At 44.6% G+C, this 16,920-nt stretch overlaps 1 protein-coding gene across 1 annotated transcript in view; it reads right to left on the bottom strand.

The window, feature by feature from the left end:
* LOC139269116 (phospholipid phosphatase-related protein type 5-like) overlaps positions 1 to 16,920 on the bottom strand; it is a 210,581-nt gene that overhangs the window by 126,039 nt on the left and 67,622 nt on the right. The gene's annotated exons all lie outside the window — the stretch shown is intronic.

Below are 16,920 nucleotides of genomic sequence, written 5' to 3' on the forward strand. Positions count from 1 at the left end.
TAATTCCTCAGCTTCATGCCCAAATGAATGCTTTGGGGGTAATTTTAACTCCTCAAAATGGGTGAGTTTGGATCAGGTGGAACATTAACTTGTTAAAAATCTGAAACAGGAACCCAATACCCCTCAAACCCACCCACTTCTGGTTTTAATGAAGATGGGAAGAGGAACAGATGACCAATCCGCCCTCAGGAGGCGTGTTAGTTGGTGAAACCTTTTAAGAAGGCTGCGTGCTTCTATTTTTACTGTGTTTCTATTTTTAACCTATGTCGTCCAGGTTTCCCGAGCCTCAGGAAACCCGGCAGGTGAAAGGAGACGAAAAGGGCTACATCCATCAGGTAAGTACCTTTACCACACTAATTGTGGGCCAAGAGGAGCAGGAGTGTTTCCTCCCGGCCCAACAAGCTTACCTGTAAACACCAACCCCCACCTCCACGATCTCCTACTCATCATCCCTCCCCATCACCGGCCCTGATCTTCCCCGTGATCGCCGACTCTCCCCCGACCCCCCACCCCATCACTCCATTCCTAATGTTTGACCACCTCCATGATCACCAACTCCCCATCATCGACCCTGATTTTCCCTACGACCTCCTATTTTCCCCTTGACCCCCCTCACCTCTCCCTCCAATCTTCCACCCACCTCCAATCTCCCTCCCCCGGATCCCCGCAATCTTCCCTGATGTCCTGCGATCTTTGATTCCCCTCGATCATCCCTGGCCCCGCTGACCCCCCCCCCCTCCGCCTCCCCCATCCACGCTGTACCCATCTTCTCCGCGATCTCTACCCTCAACAACCAAAAAACGTACCTGCTTCTGAGCTGCGGTCTTTCCTGGAACCTACCCCACCCGACTGGCAGCCAAGCCTGTCTATGGGCTTTCAGGCGGGGTGTCTGTTTAAGGAGAAACACGCACATCTTGGAGTTAAAACTCCACGCCATTCGGGAAAACCCTCTCTTCTGGTTTCCTGACCATAAACTATTACAGCTGTGAGGAGGGATGATATGCTAGAGAGATCATCAAATGAGACCATATGAGTCTAACTGAAAAACAAAAAAGGGGCAATCACACTGCTGGGAGTGTATTATAGACCCCCAAACAATGAGAGAGAGATAAAGAGCAAATATGTAGGCAAATTTCTGAGAAGTGCAAAAACTATACAGCTGTAATAGTCGGGGATTTCAACTATCCTAATATTAACTGGGACAAAATTAGTGTGAAGGGTATAGAGGGTGCGGAATTCCTAAAATGTATTCAAGAGAACTTTTTTAGCAAGCCCAACACAGGAGGGAGCGATTCTGGATTTAGTTTCAGGGAATGAAGCTGGGCAGGAATGAAGCTGAAGAGGTATCAGTAGGAGAGTATTTAGGTGCTCGTGACCATAATTCAGTCAGATTTAAAGTAGTTATGGAAAAGGACAAGGATAGACCACGAATAAAAGTTCTATATTGGGGAAAAGCCAACTTTGCTAACCTGAGAAGTGATTTGTCAATAGTGGACTGGAAACAGCTACTTGAAGGTAAATCAGTGTCAGAGCAGTGGGAGGCATTCAAGGAGCAGATCGATAGCGTTCAGGCTAAATATGTGCCTTTAAAGAAAAAGGGGGGGACTAACAAATCTAGAGCCCCCTGGATGTTGAGGGACATACAGGATAGGATAAAGAAAAAAAGGGAGGCTATGTAATGAGACAGTCAACTGAGACAGTTAATAAACAATCTCCTCGTAAAGGAACCCCTTAGAATGAGTGACCATAGCATGATTGAATTTCAAATTCAGATGGAAGGTGAGAAAGTTGGATCTCTAACCAGCGTACTAAACTTAAGTAAAGGAGACTATGAAGATATGAGGGCTGAGTTGGCTAAAGTGGACTGGGAAAATAGATTAAAGTGTAGGACAGTTGATGAACAGTGGTGTACATTTAAGGAGATATTTCACAACTCTCAAGAAAAATATATTCCAGTAAGGAGGAAAGTGCGTAAGAGAAAAGATAGCCATCCGTGGCTAACTAAAGAAATAAAGGACGGTATCCAATTAAAAACAAGGGCATACAAAGTGGCCAAAACTAGTGGGAGAACAGAAGATTGGGAAGCTTTTAAAAGCCAGCAAAGAATAACTAAAAAAGTGATTAAGAAGGGAAGATAGACTATGAAAGTAAACTAGCACAAAATATAAAAACAGATAGCAAGAATTTCTATAGGTATATAAAAAGGAAAAAAGTGGCTAAAGTAAATGTTGGTCCCTTAGAGGATGAAATCGGGGAATTAGTAATGGGGAACATGGAGATGGCAGAAACTCTGAACAAATATTTTGTATCAGTCTTTACAGTTGAGGAGACTAACAATATTCTAACAGTGGATAGTCAAACGGCTATAGAGGGGGAGGAACTTAACACAATTACAATCACTAAGGAGGTGGTACTCAGTAAGATAATGGGACTAAAAGCAGATAAATCCCCTGGACCTGATGGCTTGAATCCTAGGTCTTAAGAGAAGTAGCTGCAGGGATTGTGGATGCATTGGTTGTAATTTAGCAAAATTCCCTGGATTCTGGGGAGATCCCAGCAGATTGGAAAATTGCAAATGTAATGCCCCTATTTAAAAAAGGAGGCAGACAAAAGGCAGGAAACTATAGACCAGTTAGCCTAACATCTGTGGTTGGGAAAATGTTGGAGTCCATTATTAAAGAAGCAGGATGTTTGGAATGCAAAATTCAGTCAAGCAGAGTCAGTATGGATTTGTGAAGGGGAAGTCATGTTTGACAAATTTGCTGGAATTCTTTGAGGATGTAACGGACAGGGTGGATAAAGGGGAACCAGTGGATGTGGTGTATTTGGACTTCCAGAAGGCATTTGACAAGGTGCCACATAAAAGGTTACTGCACAAGATAAAAGTTCACGGGGTTGGGGATAATATATTAACATGGATAGAGGATTGGCTAATGAATAGAAAACAGAGAGTCGGAATAAATGGTTCATTCTCTGGTTAGCAACCAGTAACTAGTGGGGTGCCGCAGTGATTGGTGCTGGGACCCCAACTATTTACAATCTATATTAACAACTTGGAAGAAGGGATTGAGTGTAACGTAGCCAAGTTTGCCGATGATACAAAGATGGGAGGAAAAGCAATGTGTGAGGAGAACACAAAAAATCTGCAAAAGGACAGAGATAGGCTAAGTGAGTGGGCAACCATTTGGCAGACGGAGTATAATGTTGGAAAGTGTGAGGTCATGTACTGTGGCAGAAAAAAAATCAAAGAGCAAGTTATTATTTAAATGGAGAAAGATTGCAAAGTGCCGCAGTACAGGGGGACCTGGGGGTACTTGTGCATGAAACACAAAAGGATAGTATGCAGGTACAGCAAGTGATCAGGAAAGCCAATGGAATCTTAGCCTTTATTGCAAAGGGGATAGAGTATAAAAGCAGGGAAGTCTTGCTAAAGCTATACAAGGTATTGGTGAGGCCACACCTGGAATACTGCGTGCAGTTTTGGTTTCCATATTTAAGAAAGGATATACTTGTTTTGGAAGCAGTTCAGAGAAGGTTCACTAGGTTGATTCTGGAGATGAGGGGGTTGACTTATGAGGAAAGGTTGAGTAGGTTGGGCCTCTACTCATTGGAATTCAGAAGAATGAGGGGTGATCTTATCGAAACGTATAAGATTATGAAGGGTCTTGACATGGTGGATGCAGAGAGGATGTTTCCACTGATGGGGGAGACTAGAACTAGAGGGCATGATCTTAGAATAAGGGACTGCCCATTTAAAACTGAGATGAGAAATTTCTTCTCTCAGAAGGTTGTAAATCTGTGGAATTTGCTGCCACAGTGAGCCATGGAAGCTGGGACATTGAATAAATTTAAGATAGATATAGACTGTTTCTTAAACGATAAGGGGATAAGGGGTTATGGGGAGCGGGCAGGGAAGTGGAGCTGAGTCCATGATCAGATCAGCCATGATCTTATTGAATGGTGGAGCAGGCTTGAGGGGCTGTATGGCCTACTCCTGTTCCTATTTCTAGTGTTCTTATGTTCTTATGACAGATAACGAGGGCTAAATACTGCAGAATCTCTAGAGGAGTATAGAAAGTTCAGGGGTGAAATTAAAAAGGATATTAGGAAAGTAAAGAGAGAGCATGAAAAATTCTTGGCAAGTACAATCAAGGAAAACCCAAAGATGTTTTATAAATATATTAAGAGCAAGAGGATAACAAAAGAAAGGGTAGGGCCTATTAGAGACCATGAGGATAATCTGTGTGTGGAGGCGGAAGATGTGGGTTTGTTTCTTAATTAATATTTTGCATCTGTTTTCACAAAAGAGAGAAGTGTGAAATATTAGATGAAATAAACATAGTGAGAGAGGAGGTATTAAGGAGTTTAGCAGCTTTGAAAGTGGATAAATCCCCAGGCCTGGATAAAATATATCCCAGGCTGTTAAGTGAAGCAAAAGAGGAAATAGCAGAGGCTTTGATGATCATTTTCCAATCCTCTCTGGCTTCAGGTGTGATGCCAGAGGACTGGAAAACTACTAATGTGGTACCTTTGTTTAAGAAGGGAGAAAAGGATAGACCGACTAACTACAGGCCAGTCAGCCTGACCTCGGTGGTGGGAAATTATTCGAAAAAATCCTGAAGGACACGATATATCTTCACTTAGAAGGACACAGATTGATCAAGGACAGCCAGCACAGATTTGTTAAGGGAAGGTCGTGTCCGACTAACTTGATTGAATTTTTTGAGGAGGTAACCAGGAGGGTCGATGAAGGCTAAGCATATGATATAGTGTATATGGATTTTAGCAAAGCTTTTAATAAGGTCCCATATTGTAGACTGGTCACAAAAGTAAAAGCCCATGGGATCCATGGCAAAGTGGCAAGTTGGATCCAAAATTTGCTCATATGCAGGAAGCAAAGGGTAATGGTTGATGGGTGTATTTGCAACTGGAAGGGTTTCCAGTGGGGTTCCGCAGGGCTCAGTACTAGGTCCCTTTTTGTGATATGTATCAATGATCTATACTTGAATATAGGGGGTATGATTAAGAAGTTTGCAGCTGATACTAAAATAGGCTGTGTGGTTGATAATGAAGAAGAAAGCTGCGGACTACAGGAAGATGTCTATCAACTGGTCAGGTGGACAGAACAGTGGCAAATGGATTTTAATCCAGAGAAGTGTGAGGTAATGCATTTTGGGAGGGCTAACAAGGAAAGGGAATACACATTAAATGGTAGGATACTGAGAAGTGTAGAGGAACAAAGGGACCTTGGCGTGCATGTCCACAGATCCCTCAAAGTAGCAGCCCAGGTAGATAAGGTGGTTAAGAAGGCATACAGAATGCTTGCCTTTATTAGCAGAGCGGGGGGGGGGGGGGGGGGGGGGGTTATGCTTGACTGGTTAGGCCACAGCTGGAGTACTATGTGCAGTTCTGGTCACTGTATTACAGGAAGGACGTGATTGCACTGGAGAGGGTACAGAGGAGATTTCCGAGGATGTTGCCGGGAGTGGAGAATCTAAGCTACGGGGACAGATTAGAAAGGCTGGAGTTGTTTTCCTTGGAACAGAGGAGGCTGAGGGGAGACCTCATTGAGGTGTATAAAATTATGAGGGGCCCAGATATACTAGATAGAAAGGTCCTATTTCCCTTACCAGAGGGGTCAATAAATTTAAAGTAATTGGTGGAAGGTTGAGAGGGGATTTGAGGGGGTATTTCTTGATGCAGAGGGTTGTAGGGGTCTGGAACTCACTGCCTGAAAGGGTGGTAAAGGCAAAAATCTTCACCACATTTAAAAAGTACTTGGTTGTGCACTTGAAGTGCCGTAATCTACAGGGCTACGGACCAAGAGCTGGAAAGTGGGATTAGGCTGGATAGCCTCTTGTTGGCCAGCATGGATACGATGGGCCGGAATGGCCTCCTTCCGTGCTGTAAACTTCAATGATTCTATGATTCTATGATAATTCCTCCCCACTCCCACTCTGAAACGCTGCCTCAGTGAACTTCAGATGAGGGGACGACCTTTAATTCCTAGATGGTTAACAAATAAGGTGAACAAAAAAGCTGCTTCTAAGTTGCTTGGAAAAAGTACAATACTGTGACATGATGATTCAACGGTCTGAAAAATTGACCGTGTGAATATTAACATTGATTGTATGCAAAATCTTTGTATGCTACTTGAACGGGGCTAGTCCATTTACAATAATTAGATCCATTACAATAGAGGATAAATTAATTGCATATGATTGTTTTAACAGTTGATATGCTTTGAAATTATGCTGCATGAATAAGATTATAGCCTTTTTCTTAACTTTTTTAAAAAATTGGACACATTTAGAAACATAGAAACATAGAAAATAGGTGCAGGAGTAGGCCATTCGGCCCTTCGAGCCTGCACTGCCATTCAATGAGTTCATGGCTGAACATGCAACTTCAGTACCCCATTCCTGCTTTCTCGCCATACCCCTTGATCCCCCTAGTAGTAAGGACTACATCGAACTCCTTTTTGAATATATTTAGTGAATTGGCCTCAACAACGTTCTGTGGTAGAGAATTCCACAGGTTCACCACTCTCTGGGTGAAGAAGTTTCTCCTCATATTGGTCCTAAATGGCTTACCCCTTATCCTTAGACTGTGACCCCTGGTTCTGGACTTACCCAACATTTGGAACATTCTTCCTGCATCTAACATGTCTAAACCCATCAGAATTTTAAACATTTCCAAGAGATCCCCTCTCATTCTTCTGAACTCCAGTGAATACAAGCCCAGTTGATCCAGTCTTTCTTGATATGTCAGTCCCGCCATCCCGGGAATCAGTCTGGTGAACCTTCGCTGCACTCCCTCAATAGTAAGAATGTCCTTCCTCAAGTTAGGAGACCAAAACTGTACACAATACTCCAGGTGTGGCCTCACCAAGGCCCTGTACAACTGTAGCAACACCTCCCTGCCCCTGTACTTAAATCCCCTTGCTATGAAGGCCAACATGCCATTTGCTTTCTTCACCGCCTGCTGTACCTGCATGCCAACCTTCAATGACTGATGTACCATGACACCCAGGTCTCATTGCACCTCCCCTTTTCCTAATCTGTCACCATTCAGATAATAGTCTGTCTCTCTGTTTTTACCACCAAAGTGGATAACCTCACATTTATCCACATTATACTTCATCTGCCATGCATTTGCCCACTCATCTAACCTATCCAAGTCACTCTGCAGCCTCATAACATCCTCCTCGCAGCTCACACTGCCACCCAACTTAGCGTCATCCGCAAATTTGAAGATACTACATTTAATCCCCTCGTCTAAATCATTAATGTACAGTGTAAACAGCTGGGTCCCCAGCACAGAACTTTGTGGTACCCCACTAGTCACTGCCTGCCATTCTGAAAAGTACCCATTTACTCCTACTCTTTGCTTCCTGTCTGCCAACCAGTTCTCAATCCATGTCAGCACACTACCCCCAATCCCATTGTGCTTTAACTTTGCACATTAATTTCTTGTGTGGGACCTTGTCAAAAGCCTTCTGAAAGTCCAAATACACCACTTCAACTGGTTCTCCCTTGTCCACTCTACTGGAAACATCCTCAAAGAATTCCAGAAGATTTGTCAAGCATGATTTCCCTTTCACAAATCCATGCTGACTTGGACCTATCATGTCACCTCTTTCCAAATGCGCTGCTATGACATCCTTAATAATTGCTGTAGATTTGCTTTGAAAAAATAATGGCCCATAATTTGCTGTCAAAGTAATGGCGAAGCTAATATTGCTCACTGTAATTTATGCACAAATGTTGCAACAACTTCAGACGAGGGCAGATGTGTGATTAAAGTGAAATATCCAAAAGTTGCTGTCCGAGATGCATTGGGGTGCCGTTAGCTTCACGAAAATGGCATCTCGCTATTGGGTCTCCATTGAACTGCATTGAATGGCATAAAGTTGCTGCACTTGGGCGGTAGATATAAACTAAACTCACCACAGAAAGTTAAGACTTGGCTATTGCAATCTAAGTACCCTTTTAACAACGTAATAAGTGTTAATTACTGCCAGTCAATTTATGAGGCACTGAAAATTAACTGTTAGAAAGGTGAGTCTCATTTCTTCAGGTTTTAATTGTTGTTGGAGACTTTGAAAATGTAAAACCTAATTTTTTTATTTTTTTTTCCCTTTTTGTCTCCTTTTTTCTCTCTCGTAATCCCATCTTTCTTTCCCTCTCTTTACTTCTCTTTCTGAACCTGATTTGACATTGAATTCAATATCATAACTTACATTTGGAATAACCAACAATAGCTTCAACAATTCTCGAATACCAATGCCCCGACGTGACCTTCGTCCCCTTCACTTTCCTCTGACCTTCCTCCAATCTTACCCCTTGCCTTGTTTTCACTATCCACTCTGAAGGCATCAGCTTCATTCTCTTATGCCTTCACCTCAATGAATTTTGAGCTCAGCATGATGGTAATCTCTTCTTCCGTCGTCTTCGCCTCCACTCCCGCTTCTTTGGCCAGGAGTCTTCCCCCGCACATTGGACCGTTTCTCCCATCTTCAGAATTCTCATTTCATTTGGACCCCTCCCTCTGGCTTCTTACCCTCTCTAGGTCTTTTCATTGGGAACTGCCGGCATGACTTCACCCATTTCAATTTATCTGCTCCCCTCACTCACTCTACCTACCTCCCTCTGAACTTGCAGCACTCCGCTCGCTCAGACCCTAACATTGTCATTAAACCTGCTAACAAGGGTGACGCTGTTGATGTTTGGCGAACCGACTTCTACTTTGCAGAGGCTAATTGCCAACTCTCTGACACCTCCTATCTCCCACTGGACCATGAGCAAACATCAAGCCATAATTTCCAAGACTGTAACTGACAACATCTCCTCTGGAGATCTTCCCTCCACAACCTCTAAATTCATAGTCTCCCAACTCTGCACAGCCAGCTTCTACCTCCTTCCCAAGATCCACAATCAGGACTGCCCTGTAGACCCATTGTTTCAGCCTGTTCTTGCCCCGTGGATCTGATTTCTTCCGACCTCTTTTTTCTCCTCTTGCCCGGTCTCTTCCAACCTACACCCACGACTCTTCTGATGCTCTCCACCACTTAAACAGTTTCCAGTTTCCTGGCCCTAATCATCTTTTCACCATGGATGCCCAATGCCTCGACACCTCCATCCCCCACCAGGATGGTCTGAGGGCACTCCTCTTCTACCTTGAACAGAGACACAACCAGTCCCTATCCACCACCACCATCCTCCGCCTGGCTGAACATATTCACACATTGAACATCTTCTCCTTTCACTTGACTCACTTCCTCCAAATAAATGTGTTGCTAAGGGAACCCGTATGGGTCCTAGCTATGCCTGCCTTATTGTGGGATATGTGGGACATTCTTTGTTCAAGTTCTACTCAAGTCCCCTCCCTCACCTCTTTTTCCAGTATATTGATGACTGTATTGGTATGGTTTCCTCCTCTCGCCCAGAACTAGGAAATGTCACTACCGTTGCGTTGAATTTCCACCCTTCCCTCAACTTCACGTGGTCCATCTCCAAGTCTTCCCTACCTTTCCGCGACTTCTCTGTCGCCATTTCTGGGAATAGTGCATCAACCAATATCCAGTATAAGCCCACTGACTCCTAAAGTTATATTGACTGCCGCCTCCCATGTTGCTTCCTGTAAGGACTTTATTCCATTCTTCCAGTTTCTCTGTCTCCATCGCATCTGTTCTGACGATGTCACCTTCCATACCAGTGCTTCCGATATGCTTTCCTTTCTCCTCAATCGAGGATTCTCCTCCACCGTGGTGGACAGGGCCCTCAACCATGTCCATTCCATTTCCTGCACTTCTGCTCTCACCCCTTCTCCTCCCTCCCAGAACCACAATACGGTTCTGTTTGTCGTCACCTTTCACCCCACCAGCCTGCACATTCAAAGGACCATCCTCCACCTTCACCTTCCTCTCCCCTCCCCTTTCAGCATTCTGAAAATGGACTGGCCGCTCCGCAATATCCTGGTTCACTCCTCAATCCCTCCTCCCCTTTCCACAGCACCTTTCCGTGCAAGCACAGGAGACACAACACCTGCCCTTTTACCTCCTCCCTTCCCGCTGTCCAGGGCCAGAAACACTCCTTATAGGTGAAACAGCATTTTATTGGTACTTCTTTCAATTTATTGGGCCCAAGTTTCCACACGATAAAAAACGGGCACCCCTCCGAGCTGGAAAAAAACTCGCAATTCTGGAGAGCCCTGCAGCTCCTTGTCTGTTTGGTGCGGCGCCCAGGGGGGCGGAGCCTACACTCGCGCCGATTTTGTAAGTGGGAGGGGGCGGGTACTATTTAAATTAGTTTTTTTCCTGCCGGCAACCCTGCGCGTGCGCGTTGGAGCGTTCGCGCACGCGCAGTGTGAAGGAAACATTGGCACTCGGCCATTTTTGTAGTTCTTTGTAGCTGTTTAATTTTTGAACATTTTTTAATAAAAGCACATTGCCATCAGCACATCAGCACTGAGGCTTCCTGCAGCCTTCTCACTGTCTCCTTCCCGCCCGCCATCGGGAACGTCTTCCTCCCCCCCCCCGCTGCGTTCGGGCGGGCGGTCGGGCCCGCACTCCCTCCCTCCCGCCCGCCCGCTGTCGGGAACGAACGAACGAATTTGTGAGGCTGGCTGAAGCACTTTCACACAGGTAGGAAGATGGTTTATTTAATCTTTTCTTTGCTTCTAAATGTTTATTCAGGTTGGATTTATTTGTATAATATTTGTAGAAGTATAAATAAGGATTTATTGTAGAATTTAATGACTTCACTTCCCCACCTCGTTCTGGACGCCTAATTTGTAACCTGCGCCTGATTTTTTAATGTGTAGAACAGGTTTTTTCAGTTCTACAAAAATCTTCACTTGCTCCATTCTAAGTTAGTTTGGAGTACGTTTTCACTGTGGAAACTTTGAAATCAGGCGTCAGTGGCCGGACACGCCCCCTTTTGAAGAAAAAATTCTGTTCCAAAGTAGAACTGTTCTACCTGACTGGAACTGCAGAAAACAAAATGTGGAGAATTGCGATTTCTAAGATAGTCCGTTCTCCACCAGTTGCTCCTAAAAATCAGGCGCAAATCATGTAGAAACTTGGACCCATTATACTGTATTCGCTGCTCACGATGCAGCCTCCTCTACATTGAGATCACCAAATGTAGATTGGGTGACCGCTTTGCGGAACACCTCCATTTAGTCCACAAGCATGACCTTGAGCTTCCAGTCACCTCTCACTTTAATTCTCTGCACCACTCTCACTCTGACCTCTCTGTCCTCAGAATCATACACTGTTCTAATGAAGATTAATTAGGCACTTACTCGCCTTCCGGGCTCAACATTAAGTTCAACAATTTTAGATCATAACCTCTGCCCCTATTTTTTTGGATGGCAACTGTTGATGATTCTGCTCTTCCCATTTACGCCTCCTCTGGACCCATGTTTTGTTTCTTTACTTGTCCCATTACCATCTCATTTTGCCTTGCACCATCATCCTTTTTGTCATTTAATCTCTCCTGCATTCCACCCTATCAAAGACCTTCCTTTTGTTCTTTCCTCCCCACCCACCTTTCCATGCCTCTGTAATTTCTTAAAACTTGTTATATTTCTAACCTTTTCCAGTTTTAATGAAAGGTCATCGACCTGAAATATTAATTCTGTTCTTCTCTCCATAGATGTTGCCAGACCTGCTGAGTATTTCTAGCATTTTCTGTTCTAATTTCTAAATTTGACAAATCAGACTCTGTGCTGTATATTTCACAATCCTTTAATCTGATTCATAGAATCATAAAAGTTTACGGCACAGAATGAGGCCTTTTGGTCCATTGTGTATGTGTGTCGAAAAAGAGTTATCCCGCCTAATCCCACATTTCATCTCTTCGTCCGTAGCCCTGTAGGTTACGGCACTTCAAGTGCATATCCAAGTACTCTTTAAATGTGATGAGGGTTCCTGCCTCTACCACTCTTTCAGGCAGTGAGTTCCAGACCCCCACCACCCTCTGGGTGAAATAAGTTCTCCTCAATTGCCCTCTAATCCTTCTACCAATTACTTTAAATCTATGCCCCATGGTTATTGATCTCTCGGTTAAAGGAAACAGATTCTTCCTATCCATTCTAACTAGGCCCCTCATAATTTTATACATGTCAATTAAGTTTCCCCTGCCTCTTCCGCTCCAAAGAAAATACGCCCAGCCTATCCAATTTTTCCTCACAGCTAAAATGTTCCAAACCTGGCAACAACCTCGTAAATCTCCTCAGTACCCTCTCAAGTGCAATCACATCTTTCCTGTAACGTGGTGATCAAAACTATATGCAGTACTCTAGCTGTGGCCTAACTAGTGTTTTATACAGTTCAAGCATAACCGCCCTGCTCTTATATTCTATTACTCGACTAATAAAAGAAAGTATTCCATATGCCTTAACCACCTTATCTACCTGTCCTGTTACCTTCAGGGATCTGTGGACATGAGGTCCCTCTGTTCCTCCACAGTATCCTACCATTTGTTGTGTATTTCCTTGCCTTGTTAGACTTCCCCAAATGCATTACATCACACTTTTACAGATTGAGTTCCCTTTGCCACTTTTCTGCCCACCTGATCAGTCCATTGATATCTTCCTGCAGTCTACAGTTTTCTTCCTCACAATCAACCACACGGCCAATTGGTTAAGGAGATGCACAGTTGCTTGCCCGGTTCTCTCAGGTCCCACTGCGATGTTATCAGTTCACACCGTCAGCAACTTGCAATGCAAAAATGAAAAAAAACCGAATGCAGAATAATTATTGTAACTATTTAATGCATGCAGATTCAACTTTGAGAACCCAATAGGGCTAAAATTCCAGCCTCGTGGGTCCATACGGAATACGTACGGACCCCGCAAGGCTCCGCAAAAGCCGTTTTTTGGTGCGCAATGTGCATGCGCCAAAATCTGGCTTTTCCGATCTGTCAAATTTTGGCTTGACAGATCGCATGCATCCCCGCAGCCAGGACATTCGCGCGGGCAAGATTGGGCTATTTGCCCAACTCTTGCCCAGCAAATGTCCTTAAAACTCCTCGTCTGGGAAAAGCAGGCGCATAGCCTACTTTTGCCAGCGTAAGAGTTTTAAAACATAAAAATAAAATTTAAATGCACATTTTTATGTTAAAAACTCTGTCCACTAAGGTAAGTTTATTTTAAACCCTATTAAAACACTTTTTTAAAAAAAATCCAAAAAATATATTTTTTTCTAACACATTTAATTTCAATTAATTTTAAATATGTGAGGTATTTATTTATTTTTTATGTTGTGTTTAATGTCTTTTTTTTCTCATTGATAACAATAAGGACTTGGAGATCTGGAGTTCTCATTGCTATCAATGAGAAAACTGTACCGTGATTGGTTGTCTATTCACACGTGACTCCAGCTTCCCCGTGCGAACCTCGAGGACGGGGGCGCGCTCCGAAGCGCAGGAAGAGAAGGCCTCTCACCGCAATCGCAGGCACCTCTAGGACCACCAGGTATTTTCATTAAAAATTCTCGGGTCGTCCAAAGGAAGACTCCAACCCGAGTTTCAGGCCCATATTTTTACCTTTAAATTATAAATCTTGCTTTGCCTTCTCTGGATAATTGTGTGAATCAAGATAGCATTCCTCTGGATGTACTCTATTCCTAAATCTCAAAATATATTGGGCTAGACTTTCCACTTCACATCAGTGGGCTAGTAGTGCCCATATATCGCCCAAAAAGAGCTGATATCGCCCAAAAATGGAAAGTTGGGACACATCGCCGAGCTTATCGCCGACACATCGCCCGACGCAACTTTCGGCTCACATCGCCGAGGTGATCACCCACACATCGCCCAGCCCAACTTTCGGCATATCGCCGGCACATCGCCAGGCTGATCGCTCTCCAAGAACATCGCTGGAGAATAGTTGTTATTGCCTGGCCTTCCTCACAGAACTGGGCACTACGGACGCCATTTTGAATACAAGAACATAAGAATTAGGAACAGGAGTAGTCCATCTAGCCCCTCGAGCCTGCTCCGCCATTCAACAAGATCATGGCTGATCTGGCCGTGGACTCAGCTCCACTTACCCGCCCGCTCCCCATAACCCTTAATTCCCTTATTGGTTAAAAATCTATCTATCTGTGATTTGAATACATTCAATGAGCTAGCCTCAACTGCTTCCTTGGGCAGAGAATTCCACAGATTCACAACCCTCTGGGAGAAGAAATTCCTTCTCAACTCGGTTTTAAATTGGCTCCCCCATATTTTGAGGCTGTGCCCCCTAGTTCTAGTCTCCCCGACCAGTGGAAACAACCTCTCTGTCTCTATCTTGTCTATCCCTTTCATTATTTTAAATGTTTCTATAAGATCACCCCTCATCCTTCTGAACTCCAACGAGTAAAGACCCAGTCTACTCAATCTATCATCATAAGGTAACCCCCTCATCTCCAGAATCAGCCAAGTGAATCATCTCTGTACCCCCTCTAAAGCTAGTATATCCTTCCTTAAGTAAGGTGACCAAAACTGCACGCAGTACTCCAGGTGCGGCCTCACCAATACCCTGTACAGTTGCAGCAGGATCTCCCTGCTTTTGTACTCCATCCCTCTCGCAATGAAGGCCAACATTCCATTCGCCTTCCTGATTACCTGCTGCACCTGCAAACTAACTTTTTGGGATTCATGCACAAGGACCCCCAGGTCCCTCTGCACTGCAGCATGTTGTAATTTCTCCCCATTCAAATAATATTCCCTTTTACTGTTTTTTTTCCAAGGTGGATGACCTCACATTTTCCGACATTGTATTCCATCTGCCAAACCTTAGCCCATTCGCTTAACCTATCTAAATCTCTTTGCAGCCTCTCTGTGTCCTCGACGCAACCTCCTTTCCCACTAATCTTTGTGTCATCTGCAAATTTTGTTACACTACACTCTGTCCCCTCTTCCAGGTCATCTATGTATATTGTAAACAGTTGTGGTCCCAGCACCGATCCCTGTGGCACACCACTAACCATCGATTTCCAACCCGAAAAGGACCCATTTATCCCGACTCTCTGCTTTCTGTTAGCCAGCCAATTCTCTATCCATGCTAATACATTTCCTCTGACTCCACGTACCTTTATCTTCTGCAGTAACCTTTTGTGTGGCACCTTATCGAATGCCTTTTGGAAATCTAAATACACCACATCCATCGGTACACCTCTATCCACCATGCTTGTTATATCCTCAAAGAATTCCAGTAAATTAGTTAAACATGATTTCCCCTTCATGAATTCATGCTGCGTCTGCTTGATTGTACTATTCCTATCTGGATGTCCCGCTATTTCTTCCTTAATGTCGGAGGAAGACAGGAAGCCTCTTAAACAGGGCTTAGTTAGTTTGTGAATTATTTAAGGGCCTTTTAAAGATAGATACTCACAAGTAGACGTTTTCTTATATTTATATAAATAAGTGATGTTTCATACTTACTTGGTGTGGCCTGGACATTGTTTAACAACAGTTGCACGAATGTTCTATTTTAACTTACGTTATTAGAAGACACTGCACAACAATTGTAAAGTGAAATAAAATGGTTTTAATAATATTTTAGAACGTAATTTATCAATTACAAACACCAAAACACCCTCCCACCCCCCCAACCCCCGCCCCAACCCCTCCCCCCGCATCCACCCACACCCCACCCACACCCCAACAGTGAAACGACACCAACAATAAATGTGAACAATAGGAACAATATTAAAAAGAGTGCACCCCCCCTCCCTACCCGCGACCACGTTTCTCTCCAGATCCTAGACCCTCCCGTGTTGTTACCTCACCCACCCGTTTTGCTCCCCGGGTACTGCTGCAAAGCTGACGTGCAGTGGCCGATGGTAAGACCTCCTGCCGTGGTGGGGGACATGCTGGGACGATCGCCTGTTGGGGGGCTGTTGGAGGGGAAGACAAAATAGGGGGCTCGCCTTCCGAGTCAGGAGGTGGTGCATCCTCCTGACCGGCCTGTGTGCCGGTGCTTGTGGTCACGGGAGCTCGGAATGCAGCGCCGTGTACCGCCAAGAACGCATGCCACATGGCATGGCTAGAGGCGGAGATTTCACACAACTCCAGGATCATCTGCTGCGTTGCCTCCGCTTGGCGAGCAGACACCCGGGAGAATTCCTGCGTGAACTCAACAAACACCTGGAGTTTCTCGCGCTGGATCACGACAGACTCCTCGCACAGTCATGCCAGGCGCTCCATGCGGTGGTCCAGAGTAAGCCTTTGCTCAAGTTGCTGACCCAGCCTCCGTTAGGTCTGTGATGGCACCAATGTGCGCCTTGGTATCACCAACTGCATGCCACTTGGTTCCAGTAACTCCTCAGTTGGGATCCCCATCGTGACCACAGGTTCCCCAGAGGGATGCAAGGGGCATCATCCTCTCTCTCCAGGTATTCCTCCTCTTCCTCGGGCTCGGTGGTCTCCTCCTCTTCACCACCCGTGGTGAATGACACATGCAGTGGGTCAGGTCCATGTGAGCATCTGTTCTCCTGTTGCACCTCTGGAGCTCATAAAGCTGCAAAACACAATTGAGATTATTAGAGCAGAAAGCATTGTTGCACAGCACTGGTATACGTAGGAGGAACATCACTAATCCCATAAATGTGACAGAGAAACGTTACATATTAATGCATCATATAGTATCTATGGCAGTACATCTATGTGGAAATTATTGCGCCAGAGAGCTGTGGAGGCTGGAATAGTCGCAGATAGACCGAATGATAAGGGAGCGAGGGTTTATGGGGTGCGGACAGAGAAGGGGACAGATGGACTGCTCTTATGTTCTTATGTTGTCAACCTGAGCGTGGCAGAGAGTCGCTCAGAGGCTGCATGCATAACATGACATCGTCTATGATATGAGAATGAAATGATGTCACATAGCTCTTACACTGCTTGACACATTACTCACGTGGCGCATGGG

Source organism: Pristiophorus japonicus, chromosome 8 (genome assembly GCF_044704955.1).
Source record: "Pristiophorus japonicus isolate sPriJap1 chromosome 8, sPriJap1.hap1, whole genome shotgun sequence".
In the NCBI taxonomy this organism is placed as follows: domain Eukaryota; kingdom Metazoa; phylum Chordata; class Chondrichthyes; family Pristiophoridae; genus Pristiophorus; species Pristiophorus japonicus.